Genomic DNA, 22,216 nt, shown 5'->3' on the forward strand with positions numbered 1-22,216 from the left:
GCCTCCTCCTCCATCTTGACTAGGATGTGGTGGAGCGGGGCCGCCGATGGAAGCGACAGCATTGTTGCCTAAATCAGAGTACAAACACCTATGGGGATGTGCTCATGAGCTCCTTAATGATCAGATGGATGGTTGATTCATACTCAGATGAGATAAGAGGGGATAAGAATAAAAAGCCAAGAAATATAGACAAGGGGAGTGTGAGAAAGCATTACCCTTGCCTTTGGATCCTACGGTAGTGAGCTCGAGCGGCCACGGTGATGATGAGTACTAACCTAGTCACCGGTGGATCTGTGCTGGTGTGTCGGTGAGCTGTACTGGCATGGAGCACTAGCTTGTCGGTGGTGAGTGGCGGCTTGCATGCCAATGAGTAGGTGAGGAATAATAGAACTTAAGGAGGATACAGATAGGGGTGGTGGCTGGGTGGGTAGCGATCTTTGTAAGCTAACTACATACACGCGGGAGTCTTGCGTTGGCTTGCAAATTTGGATGATATCGGTAGTGAAGGCTACCATCGGTGATACAATTTTTTCAATGATGCTTATATCCGATGGTGACAGAAATGTACAATGCTGATACTATGGGGGTATTAACCCCTATACCCTTACGGCTAGGCTTGGGCCAGCCCAGACCAGGGGGTCAAGCCCACTAGAAGATGACGCGCAGTCCAGCCAATCTGTTCAGAATCCCGCGCAAGGAATCAAGGTAGATTTGGAGATCAAGCAAGATCCTAGTCAGTTAGAATAGGAATCCTTATCTGGCCACCTATGGCAATTGTAACTGGTTAGGATTAGTTTCCAGATCTGTAACCCTACCCCTCGAACTATATAAGGTGGGCAAGGGACCCCTCTAAAAACATCTCTCATTGACATACAACAATACAATCAGATGCAGGACGTAGGTATTACGCCTTCATGATAGCCGAACCTAGATAAACCTCGTGTCTGTCTTGCATCACCATCTAGTTTGTAGCTTGCGCATCTGTCTGCCGATAATCTACTACCTTGGGCATACCCCTAGGTAGACTGCCGATCATATTTCATCGACAGTGGCGCGCCAGGTAGGATGTGTGCGTACTACTCTCTAGGCGAACAAGATGGTCATCACCCCTAGTTCCATGGCTACGCCGAACGGCCTCACGTTCACCATCGGCTAGATCACCTGGACCACTGGCTCCAACGACTTCATCGCCATGACCACGGAGGAGGCGCGGATTCAATCTACATCGACCACTACTTCACCTACATCGGCTATGGCTCTGACCACGGTGGATCTGGCTCCGGCCATGCCAGCATCGTCTTTAGCCATGTTGACAACCCGTTGTCCGCTTCCTCGCTACAAAGGGAGGTAGATCGACAACACCGATCTGCTCGACTCCATCGATCGGGTCGGCACCAAACTTGCTGAAACCCTAGCTCTGGTAAGTTCGATTCAAAGTCAACCTAATGGGCAGGTAACCACTACCCACAACAGATCTACCTGACCAGCTCGGGCCAGTCGTCCTACATGACTCGGTACGGATCTCGTGGTCACATCTACTCCTGAAGGGCGCTCTGTTCGTCGCCGGCCAACCCCCGTGATGGGTCTCCAGCTCTTCGAGTACGAAACCTCGATGGAGAACTACCAGGCCTAGCCCTACGGCCTGTGCAACTTCGTCAACATGGTCTGGATTGAGGATTATCAAGAAGGATCAGTCCACATAGTTCAAGAGGGTGGCTCAAGCTCCTTGTCCGGCATCGCATCTAATGCCTCCGTCCACACTGAGCTCCAGCATCATGATGATGAAGGCATTGAATATGATCTAGATATCCCAGACCATGCCTCCGGGTTCCCATGATTCCCATCCTTCCCACCAAGGCGAGGAGACTTGATCAATGTTGTCAGTAATGACGAACTACCGTTAGTTCGTGAAATAGAACAAGAAAGGCTAGCACGCGAAGCACGCAATATTGACCAGTTTAATCGCCGACAAATCGAAGTCGAGGCAGAAGAGGAGGCCCAACGCATAAGGGTCCAGCCATGTGACCTTAACAATGCCTTTGACAGGGTGGGGGACAAGCAGGTCTTTAGGACTCCAAGCGCCAACATAGCTATTGCTATGGCGACAATGCAACGACTACCCAATACCCCAGAAACCTAGGCAGTTCGTGATGATATACAAGCTTACCTGACGGCTACTATAGCCCAGACCGCAGAGATTGTAAATCAAGCCCGAGCTCCATCTGCCTCAGTCGAATCAAGCCACAGCCGCCAGTACTCAAGTCGCTCACAGCCACCCAACCAACGTGGCTCATGCAACAACGACCCATCAGACAATCGTCAAGGCAGAAACGGTGGCCATGATGGTGGTCAAGACGACAACCGCCACCGGGATGACAACCGCCACAACTACCAGGATGACAACCGCTGAGACAACCGCGATAATCACCGTGATAACCGCGGTCGCAGGGTTAACCAGGGTGGCAACCAGGATCGCCGTGATGGCAATAACGATCTCCGCCATTACCTAGGAGAACGCGATCTGCGCGATCGCATTAACCAAAGAGCCAACGATCGTGCATCCCACGAAAGCTATCGCCGTATGGAATATGATACTACCCATGGCCCTTCGAGTTTGAAGTAGTTTACTCCACACCTTCGCCAAGTCATATGGCCCAAGAACTTCAAGCTTGAAAAACTTTAGAAGTACGATGGCAAGGAGAACCCCGAATTATGGGTCATGCTCTATGAAACCGCGTGCAGATCAGACATGGCTGACGAGCACGTCATGTCTAATTACTTCCCAGTCGCCGTCGGCCATGCAGGCCACCAATGGCTGGTCAGCTTGCCGGCGAGCTACTTTGATTCTTGGCAAGAGCTCAAGCAAGCATTCATCGACAACTTCATTGCTACTTGCGAGCAACCCGGCAACAAATATGATCTGCAACGGATTCGAGATTGCAAAGATGAGCCACTGCGCGAGTACGTCCGGCGCTTCTCAGAGATGCGCATCAAGGTCCCGTCAATCTCTGACAACAAGGCAATCGAGGCTTTCATCACTGGTCTCTGCTTCCACAATGCCCTAAGGGACAAGTTCCTCCACAAGAGACCTGAATCAGTCATAGCACTCCTGGCCACTACTAAAAAAATATGCGGATGCCGATGATGCTAAAAAGATAATCATCGAAGAAGCAGCAAGGGTTCCACGCTCCGACCACCCCCCACACCGCGACGACTACCACGGCAACCATGGTCGGAATGATAATTTTGATCACCGCAACCAGCGCAATGATTCCCACGACCACCTCGACCAGCGTAATCAGCGGCGTAATCACCGTGATGATTACACTATGACGATTACAGAGGTAAGCATCCTCAAGAAGACGAGGGTGAGGTCAACACCGTTAAAAAAGGTGGTGGGCGTCGTAACTATGAAGAAGACTACGCCAAAGCATTGAAAGGACCCTGCCAGCTCCATCCCAAGTCGAACCATACCATGGAGAATTGCCATGTTCTCAAATCTATCTACACGCACCAACAGGCTCTAGATACATCTGACAAGCCTAACGACATAGGGGAGCAGCGTAACGAGGACAATGACAATGAAGACATAGATCCCCGTCACAAGTACGTCAAGCCAACCGATCACATCCACACCATCATTGGAGGCAAAGTGTCCATCGAGACCAAATGAGAATGCAAGCTGCTCGCCCACGCTTGCTTGAACGTGGCCAACGCCGACAACCTCATCACTGATCCGTGGCTCCCTCCTTGGTCTCACCATGAGATCTCCTTCAATAGAAAGGACCAATGGGCTACAATACCTGAGCCAGGACGTTTTCCTCTGGTTCTCGATCCTTGTATCAACAAGGTTTAGTTCGATAGAGTGCTGATTGACGGTGGTGGTTCCATCGATATACTATTCAAAAACAGTTTGTCAGCCCAAAAGATAAGCTAGGTTGATCTCAAGCCATACAAGGCACAGTTCTGGGGTGTTCTCCCTAGACAGAGCTCTACACCTCTCTGGTAGATCATGCTACCTTTGCAATTTGGTACCCCAGACCACTTTCGTACCGACTACGTCAACTTCGTGGTCACAGACTTCGAAGGCACCTACCATGCTATCCTTGGTTGACCAGCGCTCACCAAGTTCATGGCCATACCTCACTATAGGTATTTGGTGCTCAAGATGCCTACTGAGAAGGGGGTTCTAACTCTCAGGGGCAATGTGTACATAGCTTACACCTGCAAGGATGACAGCTTCAAAATAGCAGAGGCTCACAACCTCTCTATTCGTATGGTCAAGACCACGTTCGATGCCAAGAAGACCCCAGCCGATCACCTGGAGATCCTAGAGCTCAAGGCCCCATGCAAGAACATCAAGTCCAAGGAGCACAAAAAGATCTAGCTGGTCGACGGCGATCCCAGCAAAACGGCCCTTATCGGGGCCAACCTAGATCCTAAATAGGAAGACACGCTCGTCAAGTTCCTAAGAAGCAACATGAGTGTGTTCGCATGGAAACCTGCCGACATGCCCGGTGTACCTCGGAACTTGATCAAGCACTCCTTAAATGTCGATGGCAAGGCCAAACCCATCAAGCAGAAGCTATGACAGTTCGCTCACGACAAAAAGGAAGCTATTAGGGTAGAAGTTACATGGCTTTTAGCAGCCGGATTTATCAAAGAAGTGTATCATCTGGAGTGGTTAGCCAACCCGGTTCTTGTACGCAAAAAGAATAAGGAATGGAGAATGTGCGTTGATTACACTGATCTCAACAAACACTGCCCTAAAGACCCCTTCCGCTTACCTCGCATAGACAAGGTCGTAGATTCAACTATCGGTTGTGAGCTACTTTCCTTTCTCGATTGCTACTATGGTTATCACCAGATCGCTCTCAAAAAGGACGATCAGATCAAGACATCCTTCATCACGCCTTTCGGCGCCTACTACTACACGACCATGTCGTTCGGGCTCAAGAACGCTGGGGCTACCTACCAACGAGCCATACAGGCCTGCCTCAAAGACGAGATAAAAGATGACCTCATCGAGGCTTATGTTGATGATGTAGTTGTCAAAACCAAGGAAGCATATACCCTTGTCGACAACCTAGAATGCACCTTTGCAGCCCTTAACACATTCCAATGGAAATTAAACCCAAAGAAGTGCATCTTTGGTGTTCCTTCTAGTATACTACTTGGCAACGTTGTTAGTCATGATGGCATACGCCCTAACCCAGAGAAAGTCAAAGCTGTCTTGGACATGAAGCCACCCAAAAAGGTGAAGGATGTTCAGAAGCTTACCGGATGCATGGCTGCCCTCAGTCATTTCATATCAAGACTAGGTGAGAAAGGACTACTGTTTTCCAGCTGCTCAAAGCATCCGAGAAGTTTGAGTGGTCGGAGGAAGCAGACGCTACCTTTACACAGCTGAAACAATTTCTTACATCACCTCCGGTCCTCACTACTCCTAGAGAAGACGAAACCCTCCTGCTTTACATCGCGGCAACTAATCGAGTGGTCTCCACCGCCATGGTGGTCGAGCGCAATGAGCCCGGCCACGTCTACAAGGTATAGCGAACAATTTATTTCATTAGTGAGGTGCTTAATGAATCCAAGACCAGGTACCCACAGATTCAGAAACTGATCTACACCATACTGATTACATCCCAAAAGTTGAAACATTACTTCGACGGATATCGTGTGGTGGTCATGACCGAGTACCCTCTAGGAGACATCATTCACAATAAGGATGCGAATGGGCGCATCGTCAAATGGGCAATGGAGCTATGCTTTTTCTCCTTGGAATTTGCAAGCTGTACTACAATCAAGTCTCAAGCACTTGTCGATTTCATCATCGAGTGGATAGACTTAAGCACACCTGCCTCTTAGGGGCCCACCGAGTATTGGAAGATGTACTTTGATAGCTCTCTCAACATCGACGGCGTAGGAGCAGGAGTCCTTTTCGTATCACCGTCCAAGGAGCAGCTCCGATACGTCCTCAGGATTTATTTCCCGGCGTCTAATAACACCGCCGAGTACGAAGCATGCTTGCATGGTTTGCACATTGCGGTTGAGCTCGGTGTCAAACGTCTCTATGTCTATGGAGACTCAGCTCTGGTCATCAACCAACTCAACAAGGACTGGGATATGACCAGCGAAAAGATGGACGCATACTGCAAAGCGATCAGAAAGCTGGAAGGCAAGTTCTATGGCATCGAGTACACACATGTGGTCCGAGACAAAAATCAAGCAGCAGATGCACTGTCAAAGTTAGGATCATCTCGAGCCAAAGTCCCACATGGCGTATTTGTTCAAGACCTGCTCACGCCTTCCATCATAGAAGAAGATCCCGCGGTCGACAAGCCTCCAGACCAGCTATTGGTGGCTATGGTTCCGGCGTCAAACACCACCAAACCACCTCCGACCACTAAGGAGCCTGACTGGAGAGTACCTTTCATCAAGTACCTGACAGATGGCAGTGGTTACACCGATCGGACAGAAAACGAATGCCTGATGCGTCGCAGTAAGCAGTATCTGCTCGTCGATGGCAAATTGTGGTGCAAGAATGCGAAGGAGGAAATCTTGATGAATTGTATAACCTAGGAGGATGGTGAAATTCTTCTGGACCAAATCCACTCTGGCTCCTGCGGCAACCATGTGGCCTCGAGAATGCTGCTTGGCAAGGCTTTCCGAGTAGGGTTCTATTGGCCGTCAGCCATAGCCGATGCAGAGAAGCTAGTCCGCCATTGTGAAGGTTATCAGTTCTTCGCCAAGAGAATCCATGTACCAGCACATGAGATTCAGACGATACCAGCCTCTTGCCCCTTCGCATGCTGGGGACTGGATATGATCGGGCCTTTCAAACCGGCCCCTGGGAAATTTATATGCGTCTTTGTGCTGATCGATAAATTTTCCAAGTGGATAGAGTACATGCCCCTGGTCCAAGCATCTTCAGAAAAGGCTATCACGTTCATTGACCAGGTCATCCACCGCTTCGGCATACCCAACAGCATCATCACTAATCTGGGTACTCAGTTCATCGGGAACGCTTTTTGGGACTTCTGCGATGAAAGGAGCATAGTAGTAAAATACGTCTCGGTGGTGCACCCTAGAGCTAATGGATAGGTCAAGCGGGCAAATGGTATGATCTTGGACGCACTTAAGAAGAGGATGTACAGAGAAAATGGCAAAGCTCCCGAAAGATGGCTCAAAGAGTTACCAGCCATGGTCTAGGGTCTCAGAACCTAGCCCAGTCGCAATACCGACGTATCACCATACTTTATGGTTTATGGCGCTGAGGCAGTGCTCCCAGCAGATATAGCCTTCAGATCAGCATGGGTAGAAAACTTCGACGAAGACAAGGCCAATGAAGTATGGGAGCTAGAAGTGAATAGTGCAAAAGAGAAGCGGCTCGATTCTTGTGTACGTACAGCCAAATACCTTGCTATTTTGCGCTGGTACTACAACAAGAACGTCAAGGAGCGGTTCTTCGTGGTGGGGGACCTGGTCCTGAAGTGGAAGACGAATCAGGCTGGTGTCCACAAACTCGCAACCCCATGGGAAGGGGCCTTCATGATCAAGGAGGTTACACGACCAACGTCTTACAGGTTAGCTCACTTGGACGGTACAGACGTACCCAATTCATGGCACATCGACAAGCTTAGGCGTTTCTATGCTTAACTACTAAGATATGTAATCCTCTTGTACTTTTGATTTAATTCAATAAAGCTATTATGATTTCTTCGACCACTCTAATGTGTCATTTCGAAGTCTATTGTTATTCTAACTCTACCAGTTAAAACCGACCACCATTCCTTCTCGGGTTTTTGGAGCAGGCCTTGTCTCCGGTTTCTCTCAACGCATGCATGGGATCCGCTCTCTACACTACGGGTGATCGGCAGGTGCTCTCTGGTTTGACTTGTGTGTTTCTATGTGTGCACAAACACTCTGACCGCAAGACAACCCAGGGCCATACAAACCTTTCAGGATGATGTGTCAACTAAACTAGTACAACTAAATAGAACATCAACACGTTCTAACTTAGTTACATCGGTACGATGTCTGAGCTTAAAAACATTTTCTACAAAACAAACAAGCTCATGTTGTTATACAGTTACGTTATTACAAGCTTGCCTGAAAAGGTCCAAGTTTATAATAACACAACTACATCTTCTTCTACAGCTATAGCCTACACTAATGGCTGGTCGGGGCACACGACACCTGCTGCTTGCTGGGCCTGACATCGTGCAAGGGTCTTAGGGACTCTAGCATTGATTGAGCTAAAGAAGATGGCCCCGTCGAGGCCTGGCTGGTCGAGACCGCAGGCTTCGCCGGTTGGCTTAAAAATGACGGTGCTTCCAGCTAACTTGTTGATGGCGTTCCCTGTACAGGTGGTGTCGCGCCTCCACATAGGTTAATGTCGCCAATTATTTTTGCCAACAAGTCTAGCTGGGTCATCCGTAGCTCCTCAGCCTTGTCTGGATCTACCTCCTTCGGGTATCCAGCCTCCAGGCGCTTGAGATCGATCAAGGGGTAGTGAGCACATACCATGCTTAGCACATGTGCGCCTGTGTACTCACCCGCCTCCTTCACGAACTCTTGGAACCATCCCCATGCCTTTTGGCATCTCTCGATCAATCCCAGCTGCGGCGTCCTTAGCACGTCCTCTGTTAGCGCCGGATCGATGAGGTTAAGGACTGGCAAAATGCCCGTTGCCACCTCCTGGCACCGGTTTTTCCAGGTGTCATGATCCTTGGTGATCTCTTGGCACTGCGCCTTCCAGCCATCATGGTCTTTTATCACGGCCTCCAGATGCTTCTTTGCATTGATTTTTAAAACTATAAACCGTACATGCTGTTAAGATGCTATATTACGCCAAACTATGGTAGGCAACCAAAATGAGCAAAGGGGTTTGGAAAACTTACTTTTTAGATCCTCTGTCATCTTGGTCGTGTGGTCTCAGAGCTGCAACTGGTCTTGCGCCAGTTTTCTGTTGTCCTTATTCAGGTGATCACACTCCACGACCGCATGACTGTTCTCCTCTCGGAGATGGACCACTTCGGCTTCTAAGCCTGCACTAAAGCTGTTACTACCAACAACGCAACAGCACTTGTCAGTAGTTGTTGTGATAAAGTGGCTACTTACTTGTTCTTTCCCACTCTTTATTACTGAGCTGGATGACCAGGTTCTAGTTCTGGGACTCTTGCACCGTCTTTTCATGGTTGCCGGCTTCAAGTCACTGGCGCAAGCGTTCCACCTCCGCCGTCAGCTCCTTGTTGCTAGCAGCGATCCCCTTGATCTGGTCGAAGCATTTCTTGCGGTACCTTGCGGACTTCATTAAGTAATGTGTGCAGATTGCTAAGTAAGACAGCTACGACTAAACAGCGAGATCAGGGGGTGAAGCGAAGCTTACCTGCACTTCCGTCACCAGCCATTTCGCCGCCCGTTCAACTTTCTTGGTCTCTTCGACCTTCGGGATTTCCACATGGACAACCCATTGGTCGTTCTGCCAAGGCGACACATACACATGTTGTTGCTTGTCCTACAGACGGCCCAGGACCTCCTCCACTTTGTCTTCTTCGGGCTCTTCTTCGGGTCTCAGTGCAGGTCTAGCGTTAGCAGTTTCTGCGATCACTATGGCCTTCCCACGGGCTGCAGCATTGACAAACATGGTCTATGCTCTCACCTCCGGCCACTGCTCCTCGGTCTGTTCCGTTACCCTTGATGCTGAGGTGTTGCCCTCAGTAGGTTTAGCACTCGGAGCACTCGTGCTCGGCTCGGGTCTTCCCTCGACCCCCTGCTCGGGGACTGTTGTCTGACTATTTGTTTGCTGAGGCCCCGATGGATCTTCTGCTATGGGTTCCTCGATGGTCGGCCGCTGGGTAGTCTGCTCTACACTTATTGGTGGCGCCACGCCGCTTCCGGCTAGCTGGTCCAGACTTTCTGTGGACGCCGAACTAGTACATCCGAGATAAGTTCAGAAGGCAATCATATTCAATGCAAATTGCTAAATTACATCAAGGTTACAAAACTTACATGTTGGAAGCACAAAATGATGTGGCGAAGGCGCGTCTCTTCGGCCGTGCTTGCTCCACGTGCTGTGCGGGTGACTCTTGGTCTCCCTCTACATCCAGCACTGTCACTGGGCCTTGGTGCTCGACCCCTCCACCGCTTGTCCTTCGCACTGCAGTGGTTGGCGATGTAGGTCCCACCAGCACGGAGGAGCCACCTTGCTCCATCGACTCTAGTTGCCTCCTCCTCTTTTGAGGGATGAGTCGATAGGTGTCTACATCCTCTCCCTCCTCTGCGTCATTGTCCGACAAAGTAAAAATCGCCTGACGACGCTTGCTGGCCGCCGGCCGCTTACCAGCAGCTTTGGCCGCTGCCTCCTCTCTAGCTCCGAGCACCGCCCAGTCGACGTCCTCGATCCCAACGCTGGTCTGGGTGGTTGGGTTAGCTCCTTGTGGCCAGTCTACTCTAGGGGGTGGCGACACAAACACTGTCGCTCTATCCCGACCATTAATCTGGGAAACAAATGGGAGTGAACACAGTAAGTTTCTACCACAATATAAGACTACGGGTACAAGACAAGATGAGTTACCTTTGGGGGAGGTCGGGCGAGCTTGAAAGTGTGCTCGATGTCGCTCAATCTAACATAATTTGGATCAGCTAAGTTAAATAGCTCTCCAATTCTGGCTCTGACTTCATTTTTGTCAAGCGCCCCCTGCCTCATCCTCGTTGGGTCCACGCTACCTTGATACTCGTAGCCAGGATGTACCCTCCTCTAGCAGGGCTAGATCCGTCGGCTCATGAAGCTCCTGACCACGCTCGGACCATCTAGCTTTTTCCACGGAATCATCCCAAATATTTCTAGAATCTATTCCAGGTGCTCAAGCTTCTCTGACTAGCTTGTTCTCTTCTCCGGAATGTACCCCACGTCGCACAGCGTGATCATGTTCGGCTCTTCGTGGATGTAGAACCATTTCTTGTACTAGTCATCAAGCAACGTGTTCCATGGGCAGTGCAGGTACTGGGCTTTCATGCCGTCATGGAGGTTGAGGTACACACCTCCGGCTATCTTCGAACTACCGCTTCCTTTCTTCCACAGACAGAAAAGATGGCGGAAAAAATCAAAATGGGGCTAGAAGCCGCCATATGTTTTGCAAAGATGTATGAAAGTGGCGACAAGGAGGATCGAGTTGGGATGCAGATTGCAAATCCCAATCTCATAGTAAAGACAGAGCCCCTGAAGAAAAGGATGTACCGAAACCCCAAATCCCCTCTTAAAGAAGCCTTCGAATACCACGATCTCACCTGGTTGTGGATCGGGGTACCCCTCGCCCTCCGGCGCACGCCATCCTGCGAGCTCCTTGTTGTGGAGTACCCCCATGGTGACAAGGTCTTCAATGGTCTGCTCGTTGCTTCTTGATTTCCACCACTCCTTCGCCATGACTCCTGCTTTCTTCTGTGCGTCACTTTTCGCCATGAATCTAGCCTTGCTGATGAACGAGGAAATGGTGGAGGATTGATTGGTGGTGATTTCGGAGGTATTAGGGTTGGCGAGAGGAAGAAGATGGCTGCAGCTACGAATGGCAATGGGGTTCAGTAAAAAGTAACTTACCTATCCTATACTATATTTAACCCAAGAGTTATGCCATTTCGTCTGCCCGAGATTCTTGGGAGACGTGCGCATGCACCGTAGATAGTTGTTTTCACAACCTTGAGATCTATGCCAATATATGCGCCTCTTCGTTGCTAGTGTATGCGCCTCTTCATTGCTAGTGTGAGAGGGCCCACGCTGACGCACCTACTTACAGGTGCCACGCAATTGTTTGCTTGAAAAGACAAGAAGGCAGTATGACGTGCTATACCCATCTACTTTTTTGACCAGACGTGTCAGATTGGACTTGATAGAGCAAGTAAATAAATAGATACAAAAACTAGTACAAGTGGCATATGGTTTTTCACCGCACTTCTCGTGCTTGGGGACTGTCGTGACTATCCTTGTGCTCAGGGACTGTCCAGACCACCATTGTGCTCAGGGACTGTCTAGACCACCATTGTGCTCGGGGACTGTCCAGACCACCATCGTGCACGGGGACTGTCCAGACCACTATCGTGCTCGGGGACTGTTCCGACCACTCTCATGCTCGGGGACTGCCCCGACCATTCTCCGAACATTGCTCGGAGATCGCTCTCCTTGGCTACATGTGATTTGTACTCACATACAGTTGAGAGGCATTTATTTAGACCTTGCTACAAGGCTAATACCTCACCTTCCAGCAAGCTCGGGGACTACATCAGTACAATGCACCTGTCGGTGCATCTCGTATTGCTTGTACGACGATTGGATTCTCAACTTTAGTGGGAATTCTTTTTAGACCCTGGCACCACGTGCCTACATCACCTACTACCAGGCTCAGGGACTAAGTGGGCACACTTCACCTTGCATTGAATGTGCTTATTTTATCGACCCCTATGCTCTGACTATTGGCCAGAACTACTATTGTCCAAGGGTCACTTACATTTCTTTTTAGAAATACAAGTGGGCACACTTCATAAGGAAAGAAATCTTTTTCTTTTTTCTTTAGAGCACCATGCATTCTTTGGACAACCGGAATCTTCGGCTATAATCATGGTCTACTGCTCTCTGTTCTGACCAGAATACTAGCACATTCGATTGGTCAATGTTTCAACTAGTTGGAGATGACATGAAGACGGATCGCATTAGCCGAAGGAGATCGAACGGCGTGTTGCAGCATAATACATGGTGCTTGGGGACTAGCTGTGGGGGTATTAACCCCTATACCCTTACGGCTAGGCTTAGGCCAGCCCGGACCAGGGGGTCTAGCCCACTAGAAGACGATGCACGGCCCGGCCAATCTGTTCAGAATCCCGCGTAAGGAATCAAGGCAGATTTGGAGATCAAGCAAGATCCTGGTCGGTTAGAATAGGAATCCTTATCTAGCCACCTATGGCAATTATAACTGGTTAGGATTAGTTTCCAGATCTGTAACCCTGCCCCCCGAACTATATAAGGTGAGTAGGGGACCCCTCTAAAAAACATCTCTCATTGACATACAGCAATACAATCAGACGCAGGACGTAGGTATTACGCCTTCACGGCGGCTGAACCTGGATAAAACCTCGTGTCTATCTTGCGTCACCATCTTATTTGTAGCTTGCGCATCTGTCTGCTGATAATCTACTACCTTGGGCAAACCCCTAGGTAGACTGCCGACCATATTTCGTCGACAGATACTAATTCAACTGGGCCTTAGTAGCGTACTAAACACACAATGTACTTTTTACAATAATAATGGACGCTAACATGACAAAGTTTGTCAGCTGATGTTGCATAATAAAGGTACTGATCTCTAGAACAACAATGGATGTGATTACAAAGCCATACCATATGGCGGTTTTCACATACAAAGCAACACCCCACCAGCACCACAGTGAGGTAACAATGTTCAAAATCAACAAAAGACATTCTTTTTTGATTAACTCTGTTACACTTTTCATTCACTAGGCATACAATAACAAGGATCTTTCAACAACTACAGTTATGATGACAAAAACTTTGCCTTGTTCTTCAACACTACTTTAGTAGTACTTTTCAGTGAATGAATAGTGTTTTCTCTCATAATAAATTAGCATAACCATCAGCACAAGCCAAATTTATCAACGTCTAGGAGGAATGCATGCCACGGCATCGAGAGATCCTAGGTCGAGATCTATGGGTTCAAAAGGTTTCTTGGCAATAGCAAGGCACCATCCACCCTATAGGATTTTCTACAGATATTCTGACCTAGAAGTATCTCGCATGCAGACCATCAACAAACCTAGCTGTTGTGTCATCGGCGACCTAGGCCACCGAAGATGGTACTGTTCTTCCCCATCTCTTCATGGAACTTCCTCTAACACCCAAAATGAATGGCCATTAGCAGGCCGCTGTAGAACCTGATCTTGAAAGACTTCTCCCAACAACGGTGGAGCCACCAAAGTATGCCATGAACCATGGTGGATGAAAGGAGTTGCCACTATCTCACTCAGTCTAATGCTAAGGGATTTGGAGGGAGGGGAGGGGATAGGACGGGAGGGGCGAGAGACTTAGTGCACCCAGACCTAGCTTAAATAGGCCAGCCTTGAAGATCCACCTAGACTCAGTGTAGTTAAGATGCGTGATCTAAGGAGCACGCATCAGAGAAGACGAGGTATATGATGGTTCTCGACGTAACAAGTGGTGGGGATGGTGTTGGAAGTTGGGACAACATTCAATACTCACTCACACTAACCTTGAAGATTTACCTAGACTCAGTGCAGTTAAGATGCATGATCTAGGGAGCACGCATCAAAGAAGACAAGGTATATGATGGTTCCTGAAGTGGTGGGGACGGTGTTGGAAGTTGGGATAACATTCAACACTCACGCACGCTTCCCTGATTTTTGGGCTTCCGGTGCATATTCCTAGATTTTGATGTGAACATATGCCCCCAAATTTTGGAATACATTTTTGTGTGAACACATGCCCCCAAATTTTCATTGAACCCATTGTCCCCTAGGGCTATAAATTTGGAGGCAAGGTGGAGTAGAAGGAATACTGCTTATGTTCATTTGTTGTGCTGTGACACATCTTTTCTTCTCCATTTTCTCCTTCAAGTCTTCTTCTGAACAATGGCTCATGGCAAGCGTCCAAGGGAGAAAACTCTAGAAGCCACGGATCTGCCTCCGCGCCTTCGTGTCCTTGTTCATTGCCAAGGGTGAGAGGGAATGATTTCTTATCTCTATGGTTGTCTTGCATTAATCCTTTGAATATGTAGGGCTACCTCTCATGCTGTGGTACATTAGCCAACTCTAGCTTACATCTTGCTATTTGTTGCCAAGGGTGAGCTTGGACAACAATGGATTGTACATCTTGCTGGGTCTGTGGTATCTTCATCTTCATCTTCATCCTTCGAGTCGGGCTAGGATATCATAATCTTATCCGTAAAAGGAGGGAGGCCGGAAACCTATATTCTAAAGCCATGTTTGAGGTAGGTTAGCTCAAGCGATGCCATTAAAACAACCCTCTCTGCATCTAAAGAAGAGACCAATGTTGCTTAGATGAGGGCTGATGAAGCTTGTGCTAGGGGTACTGGTAAAATTTCTTGGAAGGGTCTTTGCTTTTATATTCACGACTTTATTCGGTAACCACCCTTCATTTTCATTAGATCTTGAGGAACAATTGGCTTCTTCTCGTCGCGAGATTGGGGAGGCTCGTCACCAGGAGATCGACCAGGAGAATCGCCACCAGACTCTCCATCATGTAGCACTTGGCGCAGTTGCAACAGTCAATGCTAGGGGTGTTTCTATTGAAGATCGCCTGTAGGATATCCTGGTTCATGCCAGAGAAGTGGCAACTCATGGAGTCAACTATGGTGCAAGTGTCTCTCTTGCTATAGTGTAACTGCATTTAGGGCATGAGCTCTATCACCTGGAACCTAGTTTTCTGGACACTGATCGGCTGGAAGATCAAGAGACCTAATTAGAGACTTCACTAATGCTGTTGAGGCTATTGCAGTAACCATCCATGCACAAGCTATTGTAAATAATGTTTTCTTAGGACCATAGATTATATCTAGGGTCTTATAAGTTATAAGTAAACAATCTATTGTTTCAATGACACTTTTGATCCTATGTCCTTTATTGTAATTTTTTATTCTAAAGGTGATACTCTAGGTGTTAGCTATTTTAAGCCGATGAGACTCGGCTATCAAGCATCGACCCAAATTAAATACTTCGGTAGTACTTCTTTACGTGTTTTCCATCGAGGTCAACGTGATAACAAATTCGTACCATACGGTGTCTTGCACATACAAAGCAATAGATCCTCTGAGGTATAAAGATTATGGAATCTAAGGAATGACGCAACACATCGCAAAACTTCACCCTCACTGAGGTTCTCTACCTTCCATCTTGCAACCCTCATAGTTAAGGGATGTGATCTGCTTCTTGACCATGAGAGCTACAACATGGAATATAAAGCAGCCAATCTTGAAGAACGAGCACCTCACAAACTTGGAGCACCCCCGATCGACTATGGAGCCTCTAAACAGGAGAGAACCAAATGATTACAGATCTTCTGTTAACACAAGATCTACAAGATGATCTGCAATCATCAAGGTCAAGCTCCTATTTAGTGGTAGTACCTCGCCAAGGATGGAGAAGGCGCACCTCGCAAAACTTGCAGCTGCATCTTAGTGAGGTTCTTTATATTCCATAATCTTGCTACCTCTTAGCATCGAGGGATGCAGATCTACATCTAGATGCTAAGGGCAGCAAAGTTATGGAATCTAAAGCACCCAATCTTGAAGGCCTTCTTCAAACACCCATTGAGGTGCTTTATCTTTGTCTTGCACCTCTCACGGCCAAGAGGAGACAGTGAGAGTTGCAAGGATGAAGACAAAGCACTTCTTGGCTATGAGGAAAGATATAGTAGCGCTCATGAGTGTGTGGATTCAAGATTGTGTGGATTGAGCCCAAGAGGTGCATCTAGACCCTGGTTCAATAGGCCAACCTTGAAGATGGAGAAGTGCAAGTAATGGTGATGCAACATTATTGTGGCTAGTTGAGAAATAACTCACGTTGACTTCACCATAGATAGACCAAATGGTCATGGAGGGCTGGCGGGCATAACACGTAACCCAATCGACTTAGCTTTTCATACGACTGAGAAAATACCATTGCCGCATCTATTGTAGACCCGTCGGTGGTAGAAGTCTTAACTGCCAGTTTCCTTCCTTGGGAGGCCTCGCTATTGGTCCAACTAGTGGTGGAAGTATACCATAGTCGCTTATATCGCTACAACAGTGAAAGTAGCGATAGTGATATATCAGTCTATAGTAGTGACTTCTTCATTGGACCATGCATCTTATTTTTATTGGTCGACGTGGCCATTTCTTATTCGACCATGTGTCAAGGGCTGTCTGTCCACATTTGGTTTTTTGATTCGGCCATGTGGCTTGATGACTTCCTTCCACATGTTGGATTTTTATTAGCCCTTGTGTCATGCCATGGCTGTTTCACATGTCATGCATTCGTTCATCCACATGTCGCAAGGCTTAGGTTCTACCATGCCGGGGTGTCCCAAGGCACCGATTAGTTAGCTGGCCACGTGGCCCACAATACAACAGCTAAGAAAGGCCCAAACGACTGAGGCCCAGCAAAAGCCAAGCGGAGCGAGCCAGCCGCCAATGCCGAGGTCATCGTCGACCTCTTCCACTTGCCTTATTACACTACACTTACAAGATGCACGACCTCTCCTTGCCACAACTCCCAAAAGGGATGGGGGGAGGTCGAGCGTAGCTAGGCACACCTACTCTGACAAGAGCAAGCATGCCACACTGACCCCACAAGGACCAAGGGGACAATAGTCACCTCAGCCTGGTCATACACCATCCCTATGCCATGCCGCACCGACAAGACAACACTACACCATGGTGGCAATGGGTACGACACCCACCATACAAATACGGACCGACTACACGCTTGTATGATCCCATCCACTATGGGATGGTATCCATGACAAGGGACTCGATGAAGAGGCCATCTTGACCAGCAGAGCACCCTGACCCTGATGATCGGGGTCATGGCTCTTAGACCCGTAAAGCCACCAGGCAAACGATGGCCCGAGGCAGTTACCTACTTTGTGAATGGTGCCCCTAGGGACTAGGAGCGATGATGGAGGGCATGACAGACACCACATTGCACATGATGGCTAATGAATCATCATCGAGGCTATAGTGGCACCATGGTTGGCAGAGTAGCGCCATGCCACATCCTATCGCAACATGGCTAGAAGACCATGATGATAGCCATGACTGGACATGCATGAAAACATGGCATAGCTTGCAAGCCAAGTTAGCTAGGACCTCCCTCAGGCTCTTGACCCTTTGGTCAGGAGAACCTCCTACTTATGTGCCCTAGCCCTGAACTCTATATAAGGGCAACCAGGGCACCCTCTCTAGACATTCACATCCTCTACCATTCCATTCATTCACCATAGTAGTAGGGTTCTTGGAGCTTCTCTTCGGGCTACACTTCGCCCGGTATAGGACCTTCCTCCATTCTTGTACCCCCCATTGTAAGAACTTCAGGGCATTCAAGCGAGGAACACGCACTCGATCATCGCTGAGACTAGACATAGGGCTCTAGCCTAAACCATTATGAATCCTCATGTCCATTGGATACTACCATTGTCTTCCTAGAGCAGCATGTCAATCATATAAGTTTACTAGTCTAGTTTACAAAACACCGATAGTTGGCACGCTAGGTAGGGGACAGTCACGCACTCTCGATTGTTGAGAAGGAAGCGATGGCTCCTCGCATCATCGGTGAACTCACTGGAGGAACGGCCCACAGTGGCCACATCCACCATGAAAACTATGGGTTTACCGGTGTCAAAAGTCTAGTGACCCTACCTGTCTTTAGCCACGGTCTAGACCTGCACCTTGGAAATCTAGGTCCCATGGCCTATGGCGGACACACTCTCAGAACTACCCATGGGGGCTGCATCCTAGAGTTCACCAACATAGGGGGGCCATTGCCCTCTCTCATTAATGGCCATGGCCGAGACCTCCACTCGGGAAACTAAACGGCCATGGCTCACGGTGATCTCACCAAAGGAATGGCCCGCGGTGGCCACATCCTTTTTGGGAACCACAAGATCGCCCAAACCAATGGGGCAACACCCATCATTCGCCCATACCCTGTCCAGACTCACCATGTGGCAAACCTAGACCCTACGATAGAATCTCACCCCGAATAGCGTCTCCGCCATCAGAACACGACAAGCCAGGGCTCGTGTGAACGAGGAAGCTACCCGCTGCCACACATCATCATCGTTAGTAATCGAGCCGCTAACCAGCACCACACCATGCTGGGTCAAGTCCGGAACTAGGATCCGATCTTGCATAACAGGCAAGCTATGTAACATGCTTCGAAGGACTATTAGCCATCACTTGAAGGCACAAGCATCCGAGGAAGCGGGCCCCCTGAGTACACCATGCACCACGTTGAGCAGATCAAATTGTGTTGCGCTCAAGGCTAGCTTCCACAGCGATAGTCATGGCAATTCTTCATCAGAAGCAGTAGCTCCACTCGGAAGTAGAGACATAGCGATGATGACACCGTCATGCTAAGAAGATTCAAGTGCCAAAACACATGAGCCATCCTGGTAAGAAGCTACAACGAGCTAGGTGTGAAGAAGCCCTCCTTGGGGGCTTGTAGGCCCCTCGAGGATGTCAAGCTGGCAAGGATTGGCCCAAGGACGCCCAAAAGGCCGACCCATGCCAGCTATGACCGCTCAAAGTGGTAAAGAAGTGTCCCCATCAGTTCACAGCCTAGGGACAATGACAACTCCATCACGGGCAAACGCTCGAGAGCTCGTAGCACCTCAAGCAACAACTCCACCACAAGATGACGCTCGGGGGCTCGCCATGCCCTGAGCTATAGCAACTAGTTCATCGCCAGCTTCTAGTACATCGGTCAGTCATATCCACCTTGACCTTAGTCACATCACCCAAGCATGTCCACATACACATACGAGCCTACCAATGGCCGTAGAAACATGGGGTCAACCCTTAGAGCAAACAAGGTAGCACGATATCCACGTAGTATGACTAGTAGCGCTTGACACCTGAATGACTCGATTCGCTTTGCGCTCATGGCCAGACATTGCTCACTTGCGGGGGCTACACTCATAGACGAACATACACATGACCCATGGTGTAGCACTGTTTGTCATCATCCTAGCGACTAATCCACCTTGAACCTCTTCACAGCTACGACCCTTGCCACGTTGAGCCAATGACCCAAGTCTTGATTTCTTGTTCGCACGAACCTAAAGGAAAGTAGGGAACTCACTCACTCTGGGCATGGGAAACAAAGGGAAAGAGGTCATGAGTCACCTACTCACTTTTGTCTCGCATCGAGCTAGATCTGTGGCCCTCCCTCAATGTCACACCGCTCCGATAGAATGCATATTGTTTAAGCCCCGTGGGCTAGCCCCCAAGCTAAAACACGTGCTTATGGCCCTGGGACAAAAGGGGATGAAGCATGTCCCAATTCGAATGGAAAGAAAGGCTAGAAGGTAGTCAAACGGCAAGTGAATGTATAAGTCATACACACAGAAACCCCAACAAGTCTTTTACAAAAGGGCATACATTAGAAGCTTGAAACAGGAGATGAACTGTGATGAACAGCACCTTACTCGCCAGGACCTCTGCACCACGAATGGTGAAATTACTGAATGGACGGATCTTAGCATCAGGCTTCCCTAATGAGCATCCCTGACCCATGGCATCCAAGTCTATGCCATCATATTGGGAGCCGATCAATGTTTAGGGCACAAGCATGCCACGCTGAACCCCAGCGGAGATAAGGGGTCCAGCTGACAATGAGCCTCATCATGGCAAAGCATCAGTTCAGCACTCCCTCGGCCCGCACCAAGCACGATGTCACAAAGGGCCTGCCCAGAGCTATTTAGTGCCTCCAACTCTATAGCCGCCTCTTGCGCCATCTGCTCCGCAGCTATCCTTGCCTCTAGGTCTGAAAGCGCCTTTGCGCAAACCTAAAACAAGGGGTCAAACTATAATCGGGCACGACCAGCATAGCCAAGACCTAACACGGGCAAAGAAGAACTCACCAGCCCAAGTGGAATGAAGTCCTTGACCCTCAGCCTCAAGTTGCCGATGGCTCTACTCAGCCTCATCCTGGGCGACATCCGTCATGGAGCGTTCCACCTCTTGAATGGCCATTGCAGCCTTGAGGTCAGCCACCTGGGCCATCAGCAGCTTGATCTAAGAATGATCTCATGCCCCCTGTTCTATGAGCCACTCTTGAGCCAAGTCAGTCCCACTGATCGCGTTGACTAGGCTCTCGTGGAGATCCACCTATGTTTTCTTAGAGGTCCCCAATTCCTCTCATAGACATTGCACTTCCACCTTTGCCTTCACTAGGCGGTCATGATCCATGGCTTCCTTCGACTATGCTGGAAAAGCCAGACGCAGAAACTAGGATTTCTCCTCTGAAGTCCTCGTCAATTCCTAAAAAAGAAGAGAAGGATAACCACATCATTCGGCTAAACGAGAAACCCACGTAATAAGCCCAAAAGGCAAAACAGAGCAGCAAGGTCGCACCTGGTCACGGGGCGCGACATCCTCGGCCATCAGCTATTAGGTCTCCACGCTCAATCCAGTGACTGTAGCGACTGCATTGATCAACTTCAATAGGGTCGCAAGGACTCCCTCATAGCTTCATGAAGCTCCGCCCCACGCGGCCTGCTCGGCTATGTCGTGCACCTTGAAGAGGGCATCATGAAGATTTGAGGGATGTGGCTAGATGAAGGGATCCTCACCAGGACCATTCTCCTTCCCGTGAAGAACCAAGGCAGAACCACCAACATGATCTACTACCAACCCAATGAACGAAGGATTGACGACAGGCAACAAGCCCATCCCTTCTTCTGGGATGGCAGCCTCCTTAGTCTCGCTAGTGCTCAACACCTCCTGTTCTATCACACCTGCTACTATTCTAATGCCAGAACAACCCTTGCCCCGACTGGCGAGCATACGGTCGTAAGAGGGAGGTGTCGGGCTACGTTCACCTCAGCCTCACCATAGCCCGATGAAGGGTCTAGCCGCCTAGGTGGGTTCACAAAACCCAACAGCTTGGCAATTGCGAACCCGGGGAGAACCTCCCTACAATGTAACCCTTAGAGGACACAGGAAAGAAGATGACACTGGCTTTATTGCTAAAAGAAGAAAGCTTGGGAGTGACATACCTCCTGGGGTGGTTCACAAGACTTGTCACACCTCTCCCCCAAAGTGGAACCATGACAATGGTCATAGCATCCAACGTCATAGAACCAAAAGCCGATGAGGCACCATCGGCCACGATGGCAGCGATGGCCTCTAGCCGCTCACTAGTCCATGTCTCATGATTGGTGTAACACCTCAAGTGTTAGTCATGAGTTAAGCAGCGAAATTGGACTTAAGTAGGATATGTCAAGCAATGATTATGATCTCTTGTTCATAATCTAGAAGTAATGATGAAGGTATTGAGGTCAAACCTATGAAAATGAGCCCCAACTTAGACTCAGACAATACACTTTGCTTACATGTGGACCCTGGTTAAGATTAGGCACGAGTAATATTAAACATGCTTATTTCATGAACATTACATCAACATTCATCCA

The sequence above is a fragment of the Miscanthus floridulus genome, chromosome 9, assembly GCF_019320115.1.
Source record: "Miscanthus floridulus cultivar M001 chromosome 9, ASM1932011v1, whole genome shotgun sequence".
NCBI lineage: Eukaryota > Viridiplantae > Streptophyta > Magnoliopsida > Poales > Poaceae > Miscanthus > Miscanthus floridulus.